General features: G+C 35.7%; 1 protein-coding gene across 7 annotated transcripts in view; it reads right to left on the bottom strand.

Annotated features, from left to right (window-relative positions):
• Fhit (fragile histidine triad diadenosine triphosphatase) overlaps positions 1–25,150 on the bottom strand; it is a 1,398,971-nt gene that overhangs the window by 836,957 nt on the left and 536,864 nt on the right. The window contains exon 1 of one of the 7 annotated variants that reach the window (XM_076867945.1): positions 18,161–18,225. The exons of the other annotated variants lie outside the window; for them this stretch is intronic. The gene's annotated coding sequence lies outside the window, so the exon portion shown is untranslated. Of the gene's footprint in view, positions 1–18,160; positions 18,226–25,150 lie in introns of those variants that run through there. 7 annotated transcript variants of the gene reach the window in all.

Raw genomic sequence — 25,150 nt, 5'->3', positions numbered from 1 at the left:
CCAAGACAATTTTTATAAAAAAAGAACAAATTTGGAGAACTAACGCTACTTGATTTCAAGACTGACTCTAATGCCATCAATAATCTAGACAATGTGTTAATAGCAAGGGATAGATTAAGTGAATCTAAGGAACAGATGGAGAGTCCAGAGATAGACAGAAACATAAATGCTCAATCAATTTTTGACAAAGATTCCAAGAGAATCCAATGACTAAAAGTCTTTTCAATAAATGCTAGAATAACTAGATATCCATACCAAGGGGGGAAATGAACAGTGATCCTTACTTTTACACAAATATTACTTCAAAAAAGGTCACAACCTAAATGTAAAACTTAAAACCATACAACTTCTAGGAAAAAAAATTATAGGAAAAAAAATTGTAACTTTCAGGAATATCATGATTTTACAGAGAGACACAGAATGATAAACCAAAATTTTAAGCTTCTGCTCTTTAAAAGTCACTCACACACACAAAAAGAAAATATCTGTACTATACATATCTGACAAAGGACTCATATCCAGAATACAGAAAAAAACTATATATAACCCGATGAGAAGGAGAAAAATAAGATCCAAGGATCTGCAAATTTCATCAAAGAAGTTATATAGATGGAAACAATAGTACAAGAAAAGATGTTAGACATTATTAGTCATCAAGAAATATAAATTAAAGCCACATTAAGATAACACTGCATACCCATTTGTTATGGTTTAGATATTAGGTGTCCCCCAAAAGCTCATATGTGAGACAATGTAAGAAGGTTTAGAGGAGAAATGATTAGGTTATGAGAGTCTTAATCCAATCACTGAATTAATCCCTGATGGCATTAACTGAGAGATAACTTGTAGGTGGGGTGTGGCTGGAGGAGGTGGGCATTGAGGGTGTGGCTTTGGGGTATATATTTGTATCTGGAAAGTGGAGTCTCTCTTTGCTTTCTGATCATCGCGTGAGCTGTTTCCCTTCCTCATGCCCTTCTGCCATTATGTTCTGCTTTACCTTGAGTCCCAGGGAAAGGAGTCTGCTGTTTATGGATGGAGATCTCTGAAACCATGAGCCCCAACCTGAATTTTTCCTTCTCTATAATTGTTATTGTCAGGTCTTTAAGTAACAACAGTGAAAAAGCTGACTAAAATATCATTAGAATACTTAAAAGTTTAAAAAATGACCTCCCCGAAGAATTATTAAGAACTTATAGAAACTAGAATACTCGCATATGGGTTATATGAATGAAAAATGGCCTACACTTTGGAAAATCAATGGTTTACTTTAAAATTTACATTTAAATATAAAACTCAGATATTCCATGCTAAGGTATTTGTGAAGAAAAATGAAAACATGTCCACACAAAGATCTGAATACACATAGCATTATCCATAGTAACCTGAACTTATAAATAACCCATATGTAAACCAAATGGAAACAACAAAATGTGGACTATTCATGCAGTGGAATATTATTCAGCTATAAAAAGAACAAACTATGAATAAATGCAACTATATAGATGTAGATGACTCTCCAAGTTATTATGCTCACTAAAGGAAGCCAGACACAGAAAAAAAATACCTATATGACTCAAATAATAAACAAATAATCTATACTGACAGAAAACAAACAAATGGTTCTTTGAGAGCTGGGAATAAGAGGAGGAAATGACCACAATAAGACACAAAACAAATTTTTAGGGTGATATTGTGACTATGGTGTTGGTAAATTCATGAGTATATACCACTTTTAAAACTCACTGCACTATACACTTTAAATGAACATAGTTTATTGTATACAAATTATATTTCAAGGGCTGGGAATATATATAGCTCAGTTGGTAGAGTGCTTTAATTAATTGATTTTTAAAACATAGTTTTCCACCAAGACAGCCAGATTAAAAAGATGACATTCCATTTACAGATGATCTCCAACTTACAATGGTTTCAGTTAGGATTTTCTTGACTCTAAAATAGTATAAAAGTCATATGCATTTAGTAGTAACCATAGCTCAATTTTTGAATATTGATCTTTTTCTAAGCTAGCCATATACAGAGATATACTTCCAAGATACTAGGCAATGACAGTAAGCCATAGCTTGCAATTAGCCACATGTTTATGAGGGTAAATAGCAGATACTCTACATTATATTATGTTGCTAAACTATTATGTTTGATAGGTTAGGTATATTAAATGCAGTTTTTAAAAATTATTTGTTCATTTTAGTTATACATGACAGTAGAATGTATTTTAATATATTATACATACATAGAGTATAACTTCCCCAAATTGTGGTTGTACATGATGTATAGTTACACTGGTCATGTATTCATATATGAACATAGGAAAGTTATGTCCGATTCATCCTACAAACTTTCCTGTTTTCACCAACCCAGTCCTGCTCCCTTCCATTCATTTCCCTCTTCCAATCCAAAGCACGTCTATTCTTCCCTCCCTTCCTTATGGTATGTTAGCACCTGCATATCAGAGAGAGATTTTGGCCTTTGGTTTTGGGGAATTGGCTTATTTCACTTAGTATGATAGTCTCTAGTTCCATCCATTTACTGGAAAATGCCATAATTTCCTTCTTCTTTAAACCTGATTAATATTTCATTGTGTATATATACCACATTTTCCTTATCCATCCATCAGTTTAAGGGCACCTAGATTGGTTCTATAGTTTAGTTATTGTGAATTAAGCTGCTATAAATATTGATGTGGCTGCATCACTATAGTATAATGATTTTAAGTCCTTTGGGTTTAAACCAAGGAGTGGTGGAATAGCTGGGTCAAATGGTGGTTCCATTTCAAGTTTTCTGGGGAATCTCCATACTGCTTTCCAAGGAAGTTGCACCAATTTTCAGTCCCACTAGCAATGTATGAGGGTATCTTTTTACCCACATCTTGGCCAACATTTATTATTACTTATATTCTTGATAATTGCCATTCTGACTGAAGTAAGAGGAAATCTCAGTGTAGTTTTAATTTGCATTTTTCTAATTGCTAGAGATGTGGAACATTTTTTCATATATTTGTTGACCATTTGTATTAAATGCACTTTTAACTTAGGATATTTTCAACTTATGATGAATTTATCAGTCTGGAATCCCATCATAAATCAAGGAACATCTATAGGTAAAGTTCAAAAGTGGGGCAAAACCAATATATGATGTTACAACACTGGATATCTTGAAAGAGGAGCAGTTGGTATATTTAAAACGCAAAAAACCTCTCAGTGCTAGTGAGAGGATAAATTCTGTGTATTCTTGTTGTATTTTTGTTATGTGCTTCACTCTAACATTGAGGACTATTAGAAATTAAAAGAAATTTAAGAGACTAAGCAACCAAAGGCAGTATGTGAGTGTTCGATGATTTGTGATTTAGAAAATCCAACTAAAACTTTTTTGAGGGAATAAAGGTAAGTCAAATATAGCCTATTAGACATTAAAAAATCATTGCTCATTTTATTGCCATGTGTGCTGTAGTTACTTTTAAAATCCTTATCTGCTCAAGAAACATAATAAAGTATTTATAAGTGAAATAAGATGAATAGGGTTGGCTTTAAATATTGCAGCAAAAAAGAACAAGAAATCATGTGTGTTGGGAGATCATACCATGGAAGCTGGATGACAGACTCGTGGGAGTCCATTATACTATTCCCTTGACTTCTGCATAATATAAGAATACTTCCATTTTTTAAAAAAAGTCAAAGTAAAGGTAAGGTTCAGGACAGGGTAGGGGATCCAGAAAAATATAAAAACACCTATTCTGTCTATGGCCTAAATCCTATCCTTTCCATTCTGAAGATCAAAATATCCACAGCATCAAAATGCCTGTGTCAAAGTGACCTGTTTCAGAACACACATGGAAAGAAATGTCTCAGGGGCTCAAAAACATGACAAGCAGAAGAAGAAAACTTAAGAGAGTCCAATTAGGTCCAGAATGACAGCCAGGGAGATAGATGATGACAAACAGTGCCCTTCCTTCCTCCAGAGACGGATGTATTTTGAGCCCAAAGTGAGGAAAGTGGGCTCGAATCATCCAGGGATTTCCACCATCATTCTTCTGGTCCCCAGTTATCTCAAAGTGATACCCATCCAGGCTTTAGAAGGGGAGAATAAAATGAGCAGTAGAAAAATAAACCCTGATAGCATCAGTCAGAATCCTGGCAGGAAGCAAAAGTCATATTCCTCTGAAACTAAGAAAAGAATTAAGTGAAGGAATTATTTTCAGAGGTGCAAGAAGGGTTACAAGTTAAGGATGTTGAGGCACCTGGGACTAGCTAGAGCAGATGATTTTGATACGCTGGACATAAAGAGCAAAGGAAGAAAACATGTTACCAGAGCCCGATGTGATAAAGTACAGGGTGGGTTGGTTATCAGCAGAAACTAGATCCACGAAGGGAAGTGGACCAAAAGAAACAAGAGAAAGGTAGAACTGCAGTGGGAGTAAAAAACACCTCCCACCAACACACACACACCTTTCTCTGCCATTTCCCAGTCTCTTTCCAGAATTTCCCATTGACCAAAACAAATTGGACTCCATAGTCATGGGAGCTCCTGATTAGGTGTATAGAGGTCAAGCTCCTGGGTCATCAATCAGGGCAGAGAACACTGCCCAATAAGACAGGAGTAGGGTGGGGATGGAGAATAGCCATCATACACCCCCAAAGAGGAATTTATAGCACACTGGAACACATATAGTCTTCAAAGCCATGACTAGTCAGGAGTGATGACCATCTGGCAAAACCACTGATTCAATCAGACCCTGGATTCAGACTTTAGTTAAAATAGGACTGAATAATTTAAGCATTTCACAGAAGGCCTGAGAATAATGAGTGATCAAAGACTGTTTTCATAATACACACACAAACAGACACTGCACTGGGGAAATGTTAGGTAGCTACTCCTGCTGAGACTCAGGCTTGTAAATCAAAAGACTTTGCTTCTAGATTAAACATTTGCAAATTAAATGCACAGGAAAGTAGAGAAAGGTGGTTGCCCTGTCCATGGGGGTTTCAGCATCACTCTATTAAAGAGAAGGACTCAGAGAAAGTCATTGCAGAAGAATGTGAAGTAATCTTGGAACTTTTATCATTATGGACTGGTATTCCCTACCTTCCCTCAGCACCTCCCTATCACTGTCCAGGGACAGGGTCTCTTCTCTCAGTGGGCAATGCCAACTGTACTTCCTCAAGCCATGACCTTCATCTGCTGCCTTCTTTGCCTTTACCATACTTTATTTCCTTCCTGCACCTTTAAACTCCTATTCCCATCTCCACTCAATCTTCAGTTCACAAGAGAAGCTTTCCCAACTTCACTAATGAGGTAACAACTCCTCAGACACTTCCATAGCAACTGCAGTCTTCCTTTGGGATGCATTTTCACATATTTTGGCATGACTGCTTGATAGTGTCTGTCTGTCTGTCTGTCTGAACTGTGAGTTCTATAGCACAGACTGTTGTGTGTCTTTGTGCAACACTGCATTTCTCGGCTCTCAGATACTGTGGTTCATAACCGGTTCCCAATTATTTTTGAATGAATGCACCTTCACTACCAGAGAGAGAGAACAATTTTTCTTTTCCAAAAACAATGGGTTTTTGTTTCCTTTTAATATGCAATACAATTTTGGTTTTCACCAGAATTAAGTTACTAAGCACTTGATAATCTATTTCCCTCTTTTTTTCTTGTATCCCTTATAATCTTTTAAAAAAATAATGCCCAGATTACATTGTGCATTTGTATACTTAGTCTGTTTATAGCACAGGAGAACAAAATCATAGTTTGTAAAGATTTTCAAAGAGGGTTGTAGCTCAGGGGATTTCAGAAATCTCAAAGGTTTGGGATTATTGGAGGCATTCCAATCAACTGAAGTTTATCAGAACTGAAGCTCAGAAAAAATATTTTAGACTCTTCGATTCTTACAGTAAGCAATAGATACTTCCATGATTCTCTCTTCTGAAAACCTTACAGATTTTTTTTATACCTTAATAAAATTGGTTAAATTTCCACTTCGTTTTGTACTGAATTCAAAAAATATTTATTACACATGCTGAGTACTACATAAACAAAGAACCAAATAGAATGCATATCTATCAATTTCCACAAAATTGAGCAGAGTAGTCTGTATGTGGAGGAAAAGTTGAGTTAGAAAATGACAGGAAGGTGGAAGAAGGAGCTGATGGTTGTTGCACATTTAGTATGTGGTACCTACTTTGTAAGGAGTTTTAATAGTAAAAACTATAATAGCGGACATTACAGTTTCCATATGACAGGTGCTATGCTAATGCATAATCTGCACACTGTCTCATCATCCTACCAACAATCTAATAACATGTGTTATTATGCCCAGACACAGATAGGTTAAGTAATTTGTTGAAGGCTACCCAGCAGACTTAGCATTCATTTCTAAGCCTTTAACATTTGCCTTCCTCCTTGCTCTTCCTGATTCCTATCACTTAATTATGACAATTAATGCAGAAGCAGGAAGATGGTATTTAAAACTTTATTTTCAAACCTAAACCTCTTACAATAAATGAAATGTTACATAGAAGCTCAATATCAAGTAGAAAGATGTAGAACTGCTCTAGTTTAAGAGGGGTTGAAGAATAGGAACTTGACCCCTCCTAATCCTAGTGTTGCACCTTAAGAAGTTCTAGCACTCCCTGCAACAAAATTGTGGGAAATCTATTATGAACTGAGAAATTGGAGTTGAAGGACCAAGAAGCTTGCCCAGGGTTAATTGTCTAATAGGTCAGAGATCAGTCAAATCTCATTAGCCTGACTCCAGTGTTCACCTACATGGGTGGATAGGTGGATATTGTCAAAAGAGTAGCTCTTTAAAGCATATAAAAACTACATTCTGATTGTATGTGGATAATTTTTCATGGAAAGAAGCCAAGCAAGGTTACATAACAATGTTTCCAAGTTGCCCAAGATTAAAAAAAAAAAAAAAACACCAGAAAATGTTCTTTGAGAAAAAAATGCTAAGTGCTAGGAGATGTAGCTCAGTGGTAGAACACTTACCTAGCACACACAGAACCCCTTCCATCCCTAGCACTGCACACAAATAAAATAAAATATAAGAAATGAATGCTTAGTGGAAAACGTTTGGCAAGTTGATCATAATTGTGCTAAGCTAAAGCCTAGAGCTAGGATCCCAAATGCAAAAATTTTTCTTAATAAAACGAAACTATTTGTATTCCTAAGCCTAGGTACATGCTGTGCATATATAGCCTTGCAGAGTTTTAGAACAACATCCTCATTTCTGTATACTCATTCTACACCTCAGGAGTAGTATCTGCAATAAGCAGTTTCTACCAAACCAGAGAGGAATAAATTGACTGTCAGAATGTATTTCCTTGTGTATGGATATAATTCTTTCTAATTATCATTAGAATCATCTGATACCTTTAGGATCTGGAATTTATGTTCTTATCATCTGTATTTGTAAGGATAACTATCAGACTTGGAGCCACCAGTCCTCTTAAAGGCATATTTCTAAAACCTGGCCCTCACCTAAACCAACTCTGAAGTCAAATATGTTTGGACAATGGCACATACTATAAAGACAATATGGAAAGTTACAATTTATACAATAATATCAAGAGTTTGGGAGGTCCAAGGTAAACAGGGTTTGGTAAATGAAAACAGACTTGCTATAAATATTTAACTAAGAAACAGTTTCATTTCAAATAATTCCTCTTACTATCCTGAAGATCTTGTTTTAGGAAATGATCCACTGGGGGAAAGCTGATCTAAAAGCAGACAAGCAAATTCTGCATTCTCCCTTGAAAAAGGAAAACAATTTAGCAAGCTTGCCCAGCACAGAATCCTTTGTATATATCCCTCCTTTCTTCATAGGTGTCTTTCCCTCTGGATTGTTTTATGATTATCTTAAGCCTTAAAACGAGAGAAGGTATTAGAAAATAAGCATATTGAATAACTGAGGTGATATCCTGAAATTTTAAAACAAACTGATTAATATTAGTTCCTAAGGCATATTATTTTATTTAAATGGTTCTATTAATCTAAATAGATACATTTATCAACATATGTTGAATCCATGGGTATGGCCCTAGGAGCTTTATGGATCAGTCTACAAAATCTTCAAAAGTAAATACCTTACAATGTAAACACATATTTAGAAGTAAACACAGATACATCTTTATGTAACAATATGCTGAACAACCTTGAGTCATCGTAACACAAAACATTTTTCTCTCTTACTGATCCTCTAAATTTGAATAGGGGGTAATAATCTTCCCGGCTCCTAGATAAAAATTCTAGCAGGCCCCATGACTTGTGGCTTCTTTCAGGAAACAGACAATTTTAAAACAACTTCCAGTGGCAAATGCAGTCTCAGTTGAAAAAGAAACTACACATCCATGCACTAATCAAATCTCTGTCTTTGCGTCTAGGCTGAATGGTCTCTTTTCCCAGTTCAGTTGTGCTTTAGACTGACAGCTTGCAATGGGACCACATTTCTTCTCTCCCATACTTTCCCATGCTGCACCCCCATACACCCTCAGATCTACTGGCAGATGTTCTGACTTTTCCTGGGTTGAAGAAATTAAGGTACAGAAGAGCTTCCTCTTTATGCTGGTTCTGTTACAAGTTGGCTTTGCTGTTTCTGGGCCTGGCAGATGGACAGAGCTGATAGGTTTTCTCTTGGGGAGCATTTATGGGCTGGGTTCTTCTCTCAGACAGTTCACTAAACCCAGATCTCTTCCTAGGTCATAGGACATCACATCTAGCAGTTTGTCTTGGATCTCATATGCTATGATCTCAAGACACACTCAGTTACTATATTGAACTAGATCAGAAAGCCCACATGCTGGCTCTCCCTTGATGGAGTCAGATCTGGTCGCCCCTGAAACACTCACACATCTTGTAACATGAATAAAACTGGGAAATGCAGTCTCAGTACCAAGCAACAGCATGCCTTCCCTGCCACCCAGACAGTTAGCATCCCCTCTTTATCTTGCCTTCTAGATTTTCTAGGGTGAATTGGACCCCAATGCACAGGCCACCTTAAATTCCTCATGCTTGATTCAGACACCAAGCTTGTTGGTCTTCCACCTGTAAGAAACACAACTCAGATCTCTGATTGGTCCACCTGATGACCTCTGTCAGGGCTTGGGATTATAAACTAGCACACTCCATTCTTTCTCCCAAGGGGATAGTGACAATTCACAGCATGGCCACAGTTCCCTCCAAAGATAATGTCTTCCTAATCTACTCTCAACTCTTATATACCTAAATGCCATGGGCCCTGCATCCTGACTTTCTATATTTGGGGTAGTTGTCTTTTGAAAGTTATATATTTTTCCTCCTCCATACCACCCCCACCCTCATTCCCCCAGCACCCTCAGTCTTCCTGGCTCATTTTCTTACTCTCCCAAGGCTGCAGACCTTAAGGTACAGGAGGGCTTCCTCGGGCTGGTTCTGTAATAAGTGTGCTTTATTGTCTCTGCTCTTGTCAGAGACTAGAAAACAACCATTCCAATATCCTATTACCCACATTCTGTGGGTATATATGTATGTATGCAGATTTTAACATGAAGTTTCTAGATCAAAAACAAATAGGTAAGAGTACCACAAGAGCCACAGCACCTCCAAATTCAATAATGATCTCTGTCACGGAACATTGCTGATTTGAGTGGTGGTAATCATTATAAACAATTCTACAACCAAAAGATTACCTTGAGAATTTTCCAATCCATATGCTCCCAGATTAGAATAAATAAAACCTACTTGCAATATGTGGACTTAAAATAGTCTTCCAACATATTCCTCACACATTAAATTACTCCCAAATTACTAGCTATTGGTGACATGCCTGATAGTGCCCTAGATTTTTCAACTTCTGCAAGAACACAGATGGTCAAAAAGAACTTTACCAAATTGGGAGATGTGTTTTTAATGGAATGATTTAAAATATTCTTTTTAACAATTGGCTTAGAGCTGCATTTACAGAAAACTACTTGGCTGTATTTGCAACTAAGAGAAAAGATAATTACCCCAGAATAAACTAGCAAGTTCCCACCACTTACTGTCTGAATTGGGAAATAGTACATGGCCAAGAATGTAAAAAATAATTTTTATATGTGCATATAAAAATACACACATATACCAAAAAATAAAAAGGACTGGGGATGTAGTTCAATGGTAAAGCACCCCTGGGTTAAATCACCAGTAATAAAACAACAAACAAACAAATATATATTTAATCCCCAAATGAGAAAAGTGGCATTAAGTTCAGTTACTTCTTTCCATGCCCTCTTAGAAAGAATTCTGTAAATTGCCTTCTTTATAATAAAATTCTCTTAATAGTTAAGTCAGATGTCCAATCATCATCCTTTTTATAAGGCTGTCAAAAAATAAAATGTTTTAGATCTATTCACAATAAAATATAAGACTCTCAGATTCAATTCCATGAAAGACTTTTTTTTTACCCATTATGGTCAAGGATTTAAAATAACTAGATTAATCATCCAAAAAAGGACACTTCAAAGATTATCTAATAAAATCATAAAAAATAAGAAATCTGATTTCCTTTTTGGGAACTTTTTTAATATAAGGGGAGTTGGAAAAATAAAATGAGGAAAGACATTTTTGACAAGAAAAGAACCTCATCAACGTTCTTAAAAGGCAGCGGTAAAATGGCATTATTCTCATAAAACAGAGAAAGTGGGGAAAAAAGCAAAACTGTAAAATAACAGTGATTATTCCATTCTTTCCACCTGGCCTTAATTCAGATTAGACTATTTTCCTGCATCCCTGGATTGTTTCAAACAATTTACCAAGAAAGGAAAAGAGAAAATACATATTCTTCAAGTTCCCCAGAGCACATCTAGCAAAATCTGCACTGTTATCACTCAGCAATTATGATGCTCCAGTTTATTTTAAAAATAGCTCAGAATTGCACACATTCAAGAAGGGGTCCTAGATACTGCAAGAGCTCTTCCTTTAATATAAATCACATTTTTCCTAACAGCTTCCCTCTGCCATCTCATATCTTTCTTTTATAACCCTACATCGTTCTCCACAGAAATATCCCTACAGCAATGAACACCAGGTAACATACCCATATGAAAAGACACATAAGAAAGTCCAATATCTTTGCTTTCTTTAGAACAAGGTAGAAAATATTTCTTTTAGGGTAGCCATTCACTATCGGAGTGCTTTTAATACTCTATAGCACATAATCTAATTTTGGGGACGGATAGGAGTTAAAAGCAACACAAAAAGTAATAATGGGGTCAGAGGCTAGAATTTTTCCCCCAAGCTAGAGGCTTAACATCTGACCTTAAGTTCAGAAGGGCCTCAGAGATAAGGAAGTGAGATTCAGAGAGGAAGTGATTGGCCAGAAGACTCCTACGAGGGGTCAGATAAAAGCGTGGTGTTCTAGACCTTCAGTGCAGGCCTCTTCCCACTGCCCATTTTCCTTTGTCACCTCCTTTTGCACCTTGATCTCCTTCATGAATGCCCAAAGCCTCACTTGAGCTTTTGAAAAAGTCTCACTTGCTCAAAATAACAGGGACTTGTCAAAAGAAGAAAAACAGTTTGAAATATAGATTCCAATTAACTGTCCCTGATTGCTGGATAACTCTTTAAGTCTCCCAGAAACTGATTCCAGCAGTATGTGTTATTTATTCATATCCTACCCTTGTTCCCAAAATAGTTTGACATGTTGTACAGAAATACATAAAACACACCCAGCTAAAAATAAATACAACGGAGGAAATTATTGCAAAAGAAGGAAAAAAGCATAGTAAAAATCAACCTGCTGAAAGAGCCCATAGTAGGGTCTCATGGAAAGAAAAAGAAAGCCTCAATATTCCAAAAGGAATCCCTGGATGAAATATCATACCGAGAAAGTCATTTATATAGTTGTTGGTTTAAACACAAATGTTAGCTGGGTATTGTGGCACATGCCTGTAATCCCAGCAGTTTTGGAGGCTGAGACAGGAAGATCGCAAGTTCAAAGCCAGCCTCAGCAATGGTGAGGCACTAAGCAACTCAGTGAGAACCTAATTCTAAATAATATACAAAAAAAATAGGGCTGGGGATGTGACTCAGTGGTTGAATATCCCTGAATTCAATCCCCAGTACCCAAAAAACAAAAAGAAAAAAAATTATGAACAATTAATTAATAGCAACCCAGCAAAAATATGCTGTGTGTTGAAATGAAATGTTAAGGACTTTGCAGGAATGAATGAGGTACAAACTTTCCTTTGTACTTCCTCTATAAGTAGCATTTGGGTTTCTAAAGCAAGTCATTCCTAAGAAAAAAATATGTGTGAAAGGAGCAGAGGAGGGATGAGAGCAGATGGGGTGTGGGCAGAGGGAACCACGACAGGTTGATGTCAACTAAGGTATCATTTATTAAAGAATCAAAAATAATTTATTACATAATTGGAAGCTTAAATTCATGCATCACCTGGACTCAATTGTACTTCTGTTATGTTATAATGCAATACAGTATAAATCAATTGGCTTGGAATTTAAAATTACAGCCCAATTACTTGCATAAGGGAATCATAAATCCAACTTGTATTTTTCTAACAGGGTTAACAGCTCATGATGCCAGCTTAAACACAGGAAAATCAATTTTCTGGGCTTAAGAACAATTGTGTGTGGTATTTTATCAACCTGGTTTGGTGTACCAGGTGGAAAGTCTGGAGGTGGAGGATAAAGTGTTTGGGAGAGGGCAAGAAGTGTAAAGAAAAATAAACAAACAGAATAGTGAATGTTCCTCTGAACACCAGCTACCTGGGGGCACTTAAAGTGTAATAGGCAGTCAAAACCTGGACACCTGTTATTTGGTAGAGTATCACAGGAGTAAAAGCAAAACACTCTAGTGCTTTCTTGTTCAGGAAAAAAAAAACAAAAAAATTCCCCAGAGCTAAAGAAGTGAGATGAAATGCTAAATGAGGGGAAAGTTTGAATGCCCATTAACAGCTTACCAAAACAGGACCTTCTGGAATGAGGTCACACCTGCATTAAGTCATGTGCAGTGTGTTGACCTTCTCCTCAACTGGAAACATCCAAAGGCTCATTTGGTGATGAGGGGGCACAGAGAGGAAAGCAGCTGCACCAACGACAGAAGAATAACCAGTATAACCTTTGCGGAGGGTGGTTTAGTGTTGCGTATGCACACATATTCACACACATCCAGTAATGTCACAGGAATTCCTTTACATAAAATTCTCCTTAAGAAATCATTGAACACGGGTATGAAGATCTACATACAAAGTTCTTCCTTGCATCATTGTTTGAAAGAGCCACAGTTGGAAGCAAACTACATCAAAGAAGATGATTTTAGCAAACTGTAATTTCCCAATATAAAGCAATACCATACTAGAATTATAAATGATAATGTAAAATTTTGTGGACACAGCACAATGTGAGGACAACAAAATAGTATTATTGGATGCATCAATTTGGGGCTTGTAGGGCAGGACAGATGAAGAAAAAATGTATGGGAGAAAATATCACTGCATGTTAACCAGGCTTACTGCTATTTTGGTAAGATAAATGGTACTTTCTGTTTCCCATGATGTTGCATTGGATTTTTTATTTTGATTTTTAAATGGGTATTTATTTAGTGATCTGGAAAATATAAAGCAACTTCTAATATGCATCTTTTTTTAAAGTAAGAAGGATGTGCGGGAGAGAAGACAGCAAGGGACAGCAATGGAGCACAAGTCAACCAGAGCCCATGAAACTCTCACAGTTCAAAGCGCTAGCACCTATCCTATAGCAGCTTCTGACAAAATTCTACTGACTGTTATATTTTATTGAGGAGGAGAAACTGATGTACCAAAATCACTCATTTATTCACCTTATCTTTATGTCTAAGGGATCTTTAAAAAAAAAGTCCTAACTTTTGCTTCTAAGAGCAAATAATGTCATTTCTAGACCTAAAATATATCTAGTGAACTCACAAATGTGTCTTCTACTTTGGATTTACTAATGCCTCTGTTCTCTCATTGTACAAATGGACATGTAATACTTCATTCACAAAACCAGTGTTGTCTATTTAAAAGCATGGAAATTGTCAACAGAGCATACTATTAGAATACATGGTTTTCATGGAATTCTTTCTGTATCTTAGTTTCATCTGGATTATACTAAGGTAAGAGATTTGCAACATTAGAATAAGAAACATAGAAGGACCTTAAGGATTGCCCAATTCAATGCCCTCATTTTTCACAAGAGATATCTGTCAGCAAGTAAACCAGCCACAGCTCAAACTGAAGGTCTGACTCTCAGCCCACTGTTTATCACTTTGTCTGTAATTTCATCCAAAGATGCAATTGTAGCTTCTTTTTCTATAAAATCTGAATATTTCTTTAGCTAATGTTGACATAAATCAGACTTTAGACAGCCAATGTGAGATATTGAGAGAAAAGAGCAGCAAATCTCATATAATACACTATTTAGTGCTTCCAGATGCATCAGAGAGATACTTTCAGTAATGGAAAACACTCCATAAACTACTTTATACAGTCCACTCTTGATTCTATGATAGAAAAGGTAAAAAGTTCATGGGGGAAAAGCTACATGGGTCATTTGGTGACATTTTTAAAAGGTTTACTTTCAGAGGCATGAAATTTAAAGTGTTTTCCTTTTTTTTTTTTTCTATCAATACCAAACATATACACCATGAAACATTTGGAAATTCAACAAAATGTTATGAAAGAGAAAAAAATCTTGGGCAATTCAACCAATAATCACAGTGAAAATTTCAATATTGTGGGGCTGAGGTTGTGGCTCAGCGGTAAAGTGCTCGCCTAGCACACGTGAAGCCCTGGGTTTGATCCTCAGCATCACATAAAAATAAATATATAAGTAAAGGTATTGTGTCCAACTACAACTAAAAAATAATTTTTTAAAAAATAAAATTCAGTATTGTTCCTTTTAGGAACTTTTTTTTTTTTTTTCCGATTTTGGATGGTTGAGATCTTCATACACACACAATTTTGAATTTTTTCTTTATCTACATTACACCTAAGCATTTTATCAGTTTCTCATATCAGGTCATTAAAAACCATTTGTAAACAGTATGCTAATACATGAACAAAATTGCACGGTATATGCATGCCAATTTTATTATTTTTTTCTTAGGATTTTTCTATTATATATAACACTATAGTGAGCATTTTGAGAACTAAAATTTTATTTTAATTTCTGATTTTCTTATCTTCAGTTTCTAAAACAGAAGAATTGCAGATTAAATACTATGAACATTTTAAATTACCAAAAAGCTTATAACAAATTTTGTTGCTCCTACAAAAAGTATATTAAAGTTCCCATCTTACACTTTTTCAGTAATAAGTATTTTCAAATCTCTGCTAATTTTATAAATGTTATAAATACCTACTTTAATTTGTAACTGTCTGTCATTGAGCAGTTTTATATAGTCATTGGACAATTTGTTTGTCTTTTGGTCAGATCTACTCTTGAATTATTTTTGCCCCTGTATATACTAAGGAAAAAAGGAATCATTTTGATTGAAGATATTTAACCATGTTTTCAACAAATCAAAGAAAAATGAAACTTTAAAAAATAATAATAACCTCACTGAATTCACTAAAGTTTAAAAAAAAAATCAAAAACTGACTCAATCAATTAAGGGATGTAGAGAAAAGAGCAGAACACACTTTCATCCCATGTATATTTTATATGGGCTCCATCTACTTAATAAAATGTCCATGCAAATTTCTTTGTCTGCTGATTGCAAACATCAGTTTAACAAACTATTGAAAATAAGGATTAAGAATTACAAGTGGGCTGGGGATGTGGCTCAAGTGGTAGCGCGCTCGCCTGGCATGCGTGCGGCCCGGGTTCGATTCTCAGCACCACGTACAAAGAAAGATGTTGTGTCCGCCGATAACTAAAAAATAAATATTAAAAAATTCTCTCTCTCTCTCTCTTCTCCCCTCTCTCACTCTCTCTTTAAAAAAAAAAAAGAATTACAAGTTATTTCTTTGGCATGGGGTACACAAAAATCACAAACTCTCTTTTGAAAAAGAGTGTGTTCTGGTTCACATTGGTGGACAGAGTAAACCTATTTACCTCCTTTCCCATCCAAAGTACTTTCTAAATGATGCTAACGGAATATAAAAATATCAACCTGTAGTCACAAAGAAAAATGGGAAGAAGCTGTTAGAAGATGAATGATTTCAATAAAAGTCTATTGACTTATGAGTTGTAGCAAACAAAATCACAGCCTAAAAGATGGTTGCCGCCAAGGGGAACAGACCTGCCTGCCAACCCAGAAAGAGTCAGGCTTTAGAAATAGTAGGTACAGCGTAGGGTAGAAAAGCTTGGTGGACCTAAAAGGAGGATAATTAATTACTGGTCAGAGTGGGCAAGCAAAACAGCAGAAAATGTCACACTGAAGGGAACAATTTAGGGAAAAGACAAACCTCTAAAGTCAAATCTACTCAATATCTTCAAGAAACTTAAGGAGAATCGATAACTGCAAAAATAAAAACATTTGAAAGGAATTATCAGATAAGAAGGATCTCTTGAGAATGCTATGATTGTTTAAATACAAATTCCAATAGAAAGTTTGAAGGCAAATTTTGAAAAATTCCCTAGATTATGGATTAAACATACCAATATGTGGGAAAGTAGTATATAGAGACAATCCAGGAGATCTTAAGAAGGGTTTCGTAGTATTTTCAGAATGAAAAAAAAAAAAAGACACTGGAATGGAGGAAATTATCAAAGAGATTATATTTTAAAATTTTGTAGAATTAAAGGGAAACACGAATCTTCAAGGTATAGGAATTTATTCAGTTTCAAAAAGAATGAACTTTGAAATATTAGTAAACCAAGAGAAATTCTTATCAGGTTCCTGAAAAGACAAAAAAAGGGAAAAGGATAAGAAGGGGAGAAAGATCATCCGAGTAGCATCAGACTCAGAAGCAATTGGTTGGACATTACAAAACTGGGAATAGTACTTGAAACACAGAAGTCAACACCCAGTTATCAATCATGAGGGCAAAAATACAAAATTCCTAACTTGCAAGGACTCAGAAAGTTACCTGTTCTTAGAAAGTTACTAGCAATATTACAAGGTAAGTTAAAAAGAAGGAGAAGGAGAAGAAGAAAGAAAAGAAATCCCATTGTATCAAACAAACAGTGAATACAACCCTGTAGCACTCTGGATATTTCTCCAGATAATTTTATATGGCAGGGCTAGCAAGCAACCTGTCTAAATGAAGATCTTTAAGTGGAGATCTTGTAAGATCTGTAAGAAACAGAGAAGAGAACAAAGAGTATGATCAGGAGTTTGGAAAAACCTGAAGATAGAATTGAAACATGTGCTCAGAAAAGGCAGGGGAATATTAGAAATTCCAGTAAAAATAAATGAAGAGAATTTTATATGATAGACTTGAAATATATATCACACAAAATAAAAGATAGAATGAGTTTGACAAAATGATCTGAAGGAAGAGAATCTATTTGAACCTAAGTCTAGGCACAATGTCCTTCTGGTGTCATGATAGTTGTGACACTGTGACCTCAGTGCCTGAGCCAAATAATTTAGCAAAGTCCTAATTGTGCAAATATCATCATTGTTTTCAACTGTGAAAAATCACTAAAGAAAGACCACTTTGGTGGTGGAGCAAATGTCAGTTGAACTTGACGAAGCAAAAATAATGATAGGCTGAATGAAAATAGAAAGTGGAAGAGGAAGAAGGACAGTTTAGACAAAGATATGAGTGTTCATACCTTCCTGGGTAAGAGACAGGAGACTCTGGTTTGATTGATGGGCCAATAGGAGAGACTTAAATATGATTTAAAAGTAGCAATACCAGTAAAAGTTGAGAATAATGTCATGTTATAATGAGAGAATGCAAAGGGTTAGTGTATGTAAGTAAAATCCTTCTTGTTTTTTTTTTAAATCAGTGGTTGATATAAAAAAAATCAATAAATATTAACCAGCAACATGGAAGTTAAACTAGAATTGATAAGAGTGCATGCATTTAGGAAGCAGAAGATAGAGGTGTCAAGGCTACACATGGAAACAGTTACTTTTCATTATAAGTCTTTCTAAACTATTAATTTTTACCAATGTATTAGTCAGCTTTTTGTCACTGGGTCCAAAATATCTGACAGAAACAACTTATAGGATGAAGGATTTATTTTGGCTCACGGTTTCAGAGGTTTCAGTCCATGTTTAGCTGGTTCTGAGGCAAAAATATCGCAGTGGAAGGGCATGGAGAAGGAAAGTTGCTTAGTTTGTGGCAGCCAGGAAGCAGAGACAGAGAGAAAGAAAGAAAGAAAAAGAAATTAAAATCTGGGGAAAAGATAAAGTCATCTTGCCCCCAAGAACCTACTTCTCTGACTATGCCCCACCTGCTTAAGGTTTCCCAGTAGACCCTCTACTTTCAATGGATTAATCCCCAGAGGAGATCACAGCCCTCAGGATTCATGATTCACTATTTCCCAAAAGCCCTACCTCTAAACATTGCTGCATTGGGGACCTAGTCTTCAAAGAAGTCTTTGGGGGAAACTTTATTATCCAAACTATAAAAACAGTGTGTGGATGTTTGCTTTGATTTAAAAAGAAAAGAAAATTATTAAAAGAGGTGCATTGTGACAATCTTTTACTCAAAACAAAAACAAATAAGAAAAGAAAATTATTAAAAGAGGTGCATTGTGATAATCTTTTACTCAAAACAAAAACAAATAATTGAATCTGAATGAAATGTTATCTTCTAAGCCTCCAGATAACTCTGGAGGAACAGTGAATTTGGTATAACTGGATTTATTTATAACAAGGAGAAAGCAAATGCAGTGTACGGAAATGAGACACATCAGTTTTCCCCAACAGAACAATTAAGCTTTCATTAGGACTTAATGACAGGATGACATTCTGTCATTAAGGATAAGCAAGAGGGTGAGTACATCCCCTTCATTATCAAATCAAGGATTACCCAGTATCAAGAGGGACTCTTTATCCTGAAATCTCCCCACCCATTTCCCCTGCCCCTAAACTCCATCATGACCCTAAAGATACAAATTGGACAAAAAATTTCTCTGGTGCTAATTGCATATTCTCTAGTTTTCCTGAGATTGCTACTTGCTAGCTGTTTCACACCAGGATCCCCCCAGATGGACAGAAAGTGCACATTTGAATACATGACGAGGTACATTTCCCAGAATGTATTTGGGAATGGCCTAGTTGCTGGAAGAGTGGCAGGACACTAGTAACTCCATGTTTGTGTCACTACACTCATCTGTCTTGCAGGCCTGGCATCCGTGTTATTCAGAATGGCCTGGGTAAACTTATTACTACACCTTGTGTTCACAGAGAAGGTTGGTTCTGAGTTCAATTACAATCCCTAGCAGTTTAAACGATAGCCGCTGTGCTGTAATCTAAAATAAATTGCTTTTCTCAAGAAGCCATGTAAGCTTTTCCACTGCAACTTAGCAGAGCTGCTGGTTTTATCTCATCTGAAATTCAAGCAGAGTACAAAAGCTTGACCTCTGAACTCTGTTTTTTTGTGTGTGTGTGTTTTTTTTTTTTTAACCTCAAAAGGCACGCTTCTACACTTCTAGGGCTTTCTCTTTACTCAAAATTCCTATCTTAGAACTAGATTTATCAGAAAGAAATACAGTGTTTCCATTTATTTTTATGCAAGTCATCATTTTGTTTTTCTTTTCTATCTAAGCCACCCACTGTCAGAGCTCTTTTGAAAGAATTGTAGTGCTGTGGATCAAGATCTGTCCTCCCTGGTCCCAAAGCTAGAAAACCTATCTGTCACCATAAACCAACAGCAAGGTTGAGGACACTGGTACCCAAATGAATCCAGGCACCATTTAAACTTATCTCCTTCCCCTTATTTCAAGGGGTTAGGAGGAAAGGAGAGAAACTTCTCAAATGCTTAAAAGGTGAAGTGCAAATTCTGCCTTTCTCCACCAGCCAACTTCCCATGAATTTTTCCCCAAAGTCCTATTGTCCTGAGCTCACAAAAGGGTTTCCTGTAACCACATCCAGATCCAGTGCTTTGGGAAGGCACAGCTGCCTCAGCACTTCTCTGATGGAGATGGTTTCTGATCCCTTAGAAGCCTTTCCACAAAGGCAGTTAGAAAGGTTTCCAATGCTAACTGCAATTCTTTCAGATTTTACAAGGCAACATAATTAATGCTGATGTTTTTCTGCCAGTCAACACGAGAAAATTGCCCTTCCAAGAGATTTTTCTCATCTACAAAAATTATCCATTAATTATTTTTCCTTTCAAATATTTTTCTTCTATTGAGACTGAGATTGGTTTGGGGGTAGGATATTGGTATGTGCTCAGAAGCATTTTTCTGAAAGCAGAAATTTCTTTATGTTCATCAAAAAGAAAAACCAGCACACAAAAAAAGCAAAACAAACACTTTAGACCAATTCAAACTCAAACTTAGAGACACCATGAAGGCATGGAAGTCTTATTTCTTTCTGTTATGTGCACGCCACTGTGCCAGAGTAAAATAGGACGTAATTCTTGAATCATGCGAATCCTCCAGTTTTCTTGGGTCTATAATAATCAGAGAAAGTGCTGGTTCTTAATCAAGGTTGCTAGGGTACACTTGGAAATGGGAAGGGGTCTCTAATGTCTCAATAACTGTGCGTGTGGGCGTGCAATACTGACAATTGAAGGACACTCTAAAGTTTGCTAAAAGTTCTGCAGTGTGTGATTTTCATCAACAAAGTATTGTCTTGCGCAGAATACCAACAATCCCCCCTTAGAAAACACTGGCTTCAGTTGGGAGACAGTCAACTCAGCAATAAGGCAAAATGTGCTCACTGTCCAGGGTCCCTTATTTTCTCATTTTGAAATTCATGAGCTGCTGGCAGTAGTCAGTGACCAAAGGAATCATCAAGTGATAAAAAGATGGTAAGTTATTTATTCATTTAATAAATGTGTATTAAGTATCCTTTACATACAGTGAAATTAATGCTATTGAGAGAGTGTTTCATTGACCACACTTTAGTCAGGCTCCTTCAAATTCTCTCCTAATTAAACCTTGACTTTTGGACTTCTGTGTCTTTCTTTGTATTTGTCCAGTTTTGGCAAAATTCCTCCCATGCTGGCCAGAGTCCCCAATACTTGATACTCAATCATACTCAATATCTGATCAGGTTCCTCATTGTCCACCAGTCTCAAGTGATGTCTGATCACCCTGGCTATCTTTAGGTATATTTCACAGCAATGTTATCTATTCTCTCTGACCCATTTTATCTGCATCCACACCAGCCTCTGGTGTCTTTATTTTTTAAATTATTTTATTGTGGTAAGATATGCATAAAAATTAACCATCTTAATTAATCATTTTAAGTACATTCAGATTTGTTTATAACCATCACTACCTATGCATCTTCTGAACTTTTTCATCTTGCAAAACTGAAATGTGATACCCATTAAACTCTTAATGCCTTTACCCCTGGCCCCTGACCACTATTCTACTGTCTCTGATTTTTAACACTCTAAGTCCTATGGGTAAATGCAATGGTACAGTGTTCATCTTTTTGTGACTTGCTTATTTCATTTAGCACAATGTCCTCAGGGTCCATCCACATTGTCAAAGGTGTCAGAATTTCCCTCCTTTTTTAGGGCTGATTAACAAGGAGGAACTTAATTCTATACCATTTGTTATAGTTTTTCTGAATATCCTGTAGCACTGATGTCCCTATTACCTGCATTATAATCTTCTATATTTAGTTGACTTTTTTTTTCTGTAGTGAAGTATTTAAATTCTTTTACCATTTTCTTTTGTTTATATTCTGTATTTTATTTGCAGTTACCATGGGGATTACATTTAAACTTCCTAAAGTCATACACTCTAATTTGGATTTATAACAACTTCAATAACATTCAAAAAACACTGCTCCTGTACTTCTCTGTTGCAACTCCTTTCAATTGTTGATATTGTGAAATTACATCTTTATTCATTGTGTTTCCAAAAACACAAACTAATATTTTTAAAATGCATTGTCTTTAAATTATGTCTTATCTTCAAAGAAAGTGAAGTTACAAATCAAATTTGCAATAATAAAAACTTTAGAACAATAATTACTTTTAAAAAAAGTCTCTTACCTCATATACAAATTAAAAATTGGACTTAAAACCATTATTACAATAATATTAGGTTTTAAAATTGCCCAAGTATTTATTTTTACTAATATGTTTATTTTTTCATACAGCTTCAATTTCCAGTCTAATGTCCTTTCATTTAGACCTGATTTTAGGGTTCCTTCACCATTTCTTAAATTTATTTTTATTAGTGCATTATAATTGTATACAGTGGGACTTATTGCTACAAATTAATATAAGCACAGAGCATAACAAAATAATTTTTTATTTAGTTCCCCATGCTGTTACCATTTCTTATAGGGCAGGTCTTATGGTAATGAACTCCCTCAGTTTTTGTTGATCTGAATGAAATGAGTGCCTTAATTTCTTTCACACATTGGAAGGATCATTTTGCCAGATCTATAATGATTGGTTGGTAGGATTTTTCTTTCATCACTTTGAATCAGCCCACTGCTTTCTGAACTGTTTCTATAATAAATCTGATAATTTTTTTTGAAAATATTTTTTAGTTGTCAATGGACCTTTATTTTATTTATTTATATGCAGTGCTGAGAATCGAAACCAGTGCCTCACACATATTAGGCAAGTGCTCTACCACTGAGCCACCACCCCATCCCCAAATCTGATAATCTTATTGAGGATCCCTTGTATATAATTACTCACACTGTTCTGTTGCTGCTTTTGAGATTCTCTCAAGATTTTCTTTGTCTTTGTCTATCATCAATTAAATTAAAATATATCTCTGTGTGGGTCTCTTTGAATTCATTCTACTTGGAGTATTTCTTGGACACTTAAATTAATATGTATTATCAAGTTTTTGGACATTATTTCTTTAAATAATCACATATGCTGCCCTTTCTTTTCCTTCTGGAATTCCCACAATGCATATGTTGGTCTGCTTGATGATATCCCTCAGGTCCTTTATGTTTTGTTCATTTTACTTCAGTCTTTTCTCTCTGTTCATGAAACTCAATTTCCTTTGTCCTATTTTCAAGCTCACCAATTCTTTCTTTAGCCTATTGAAATCTGCCTTTGAATCCTCTGGTGAATTTTTCACTTCGGATATCAGACCTTTCATCTCCAGAATTTCTTTTTAGGCTTTCTATCTTTGCATTGATATTGCCATTTTCTTCATACATATTTTTCTTGACTTTCCTCAGACCTTCTTTTAATTCTTTGAGCATTTATAAGACAATGTTTTTAGAGTCTTTGTTTAGTAGATCCATCATTAGGTCTCTTACAGGGACACTGTCTGTTGATTAATTTTTTCCTTGAATGGGCTACTCTTTCCTGTTTCTTTGAATGTTTTGTGGTTTTGTTGTGAAAAACTGGGCATTTGAAACTAATAACATGGTACCTCTGGAAATCAGATTATCTCCCTTCCCTAGGGCTTCCTGGTATTTTTTTTTTTTTGATTTGTTATTTGACTTCTATTGTTATATGATATCTCTGTGCTGAGAATTAGCCTGTGGCTTAAGCCTAAGGCCTCCTCACATCTCTTCTGAGTCTTTCACTGGCTATAAGCGTGACTTTCCCTGAATATGTGGGCCCTTTTGAATATTGTAGTCTCTAATGTCTGACTTCCCAAAAGGGAGAAAAAGAAATATAAAAAGAGGAAGGGAATGTTGACTCTTGAATTTCCCATTAGTCATTTTACCCAAAGATAAAGGCCTTGCAATAAAGGGGGACAAAGTGCAATAATGATGGCCTCTGCTTTCTGTGTGTACTTCTGTTATCAAAGTAAGCAGCAGTCAGAGCACAGATCTGTGACTTTTGGAGGACAGAGTCCTTTTTGCATACACTGGCTCCCACAGATTGTGTGCAGAATGCTCCTGGGATCTAGAAGGCTGCCTGCTACTGGGATGGGAGTAGGGAATGGATAGCTGATACTGTGCCAAGAACTGAAATCAACCAAAATAAACATCAATTACTGACCAAGAGTCTGCTTATGTAATTTTTGTCTAGGTTGGGAGACAGATTCCTGGTGCTTCTTACCTCTCAATCTTGCCAGAATCCTCTATCATTTTTATAGCCATTCTGGGGTTTGTAATGATACCTGTGGCTTTAATTTACATTTCTGCTGACTAATCATATGTAATACTTGTAAGTATGCTTATTGACATCTTGGTGAAATGTCTGTTCATGACTTTTGCTTGTTTTCTAATTGGGTTGTTTGGTTTTATACTCTTAAGAATTCTTTGTATAGTATGAATAACTAGTATTTTGTGAAATGTGTGATCTGTAAATATTTTCTCCCAGTCAGTAGCTGTTTTTTCATTTTCTTCACATGGCCACTCACAGAGCCAAAGTCTTAATTCTGATGAAGTTTAATCCTTCAATTTTTCCTTTTATAGATTGTTCTTCTGGTATTAAGTCTAATAACTCTTTGCCTAACCTTAGATTGTCAATATTTACTCCTATATTTAATTTTTCTGATTTTATATTTTTCCAAGTTTACATTTAAGTCTATTACTCATTTGGAATTAATTTTTGTATTAGATACAAAATTGAGGTCAATGTTTACCTTTTTCCAGCAGAGGTCTAATGTTGTAGCACCATTTGCTGAAAGGCTTGGCTTTCTTCATTGAATTGCTTTAGCACTGTTGTCAAATATCATTTGACTATATTTCTGAGGGTCTATTTCTGGGTCCTCTATTATGTGTGTTTTTTTATATTTCTCTGCCAAAACCAAACTGGCTTGGCTACTACAGCTATATAGTAAGCTTAATATTGGGTGGAATGAATCCTCCTACTTTGTGATATGCCAAGATTATTTAAGCCATTCAGGGACTGTGTATTTCATATAAATTTAGAATAAGCTTGCTGAGATTTTATTAGGAATTGAACTAAATCTAAAGATCAATTTGGGGAGAAATGACATCTTTACTATATTGAAATTCCCAAGTCTTATTCATTTAGGCCTTTAATTACTTTCATAGCATTTTGTAAATTCATCAATATTAACCCTGTACCTGTTTCGCCAAGGGTATACCTAGGTATTACATTTTCTCTGGAATTATTGTAAATGGTATTGTGTTTTCAATTTTGGTTTCTGCACATTC

This window comes from Callospermophilus lateralis, chromosome 1, assembly GCF_048772815.1.
Source record: "Callospermophilus lateralis isolate mCalLat2 chromosome 1, mCalLat2.hap1, whole genome shotgun sequence".
Lineage (NCBI taxonomy): Eukaryota > Metazoa > Chordata > Mammalia > Rodentia > Sciuridae > Callospermophilus > Callospermophilus lateralis.
This window is presented reverse-complemented; position numbering and strand designations above follow the sequence as displayed.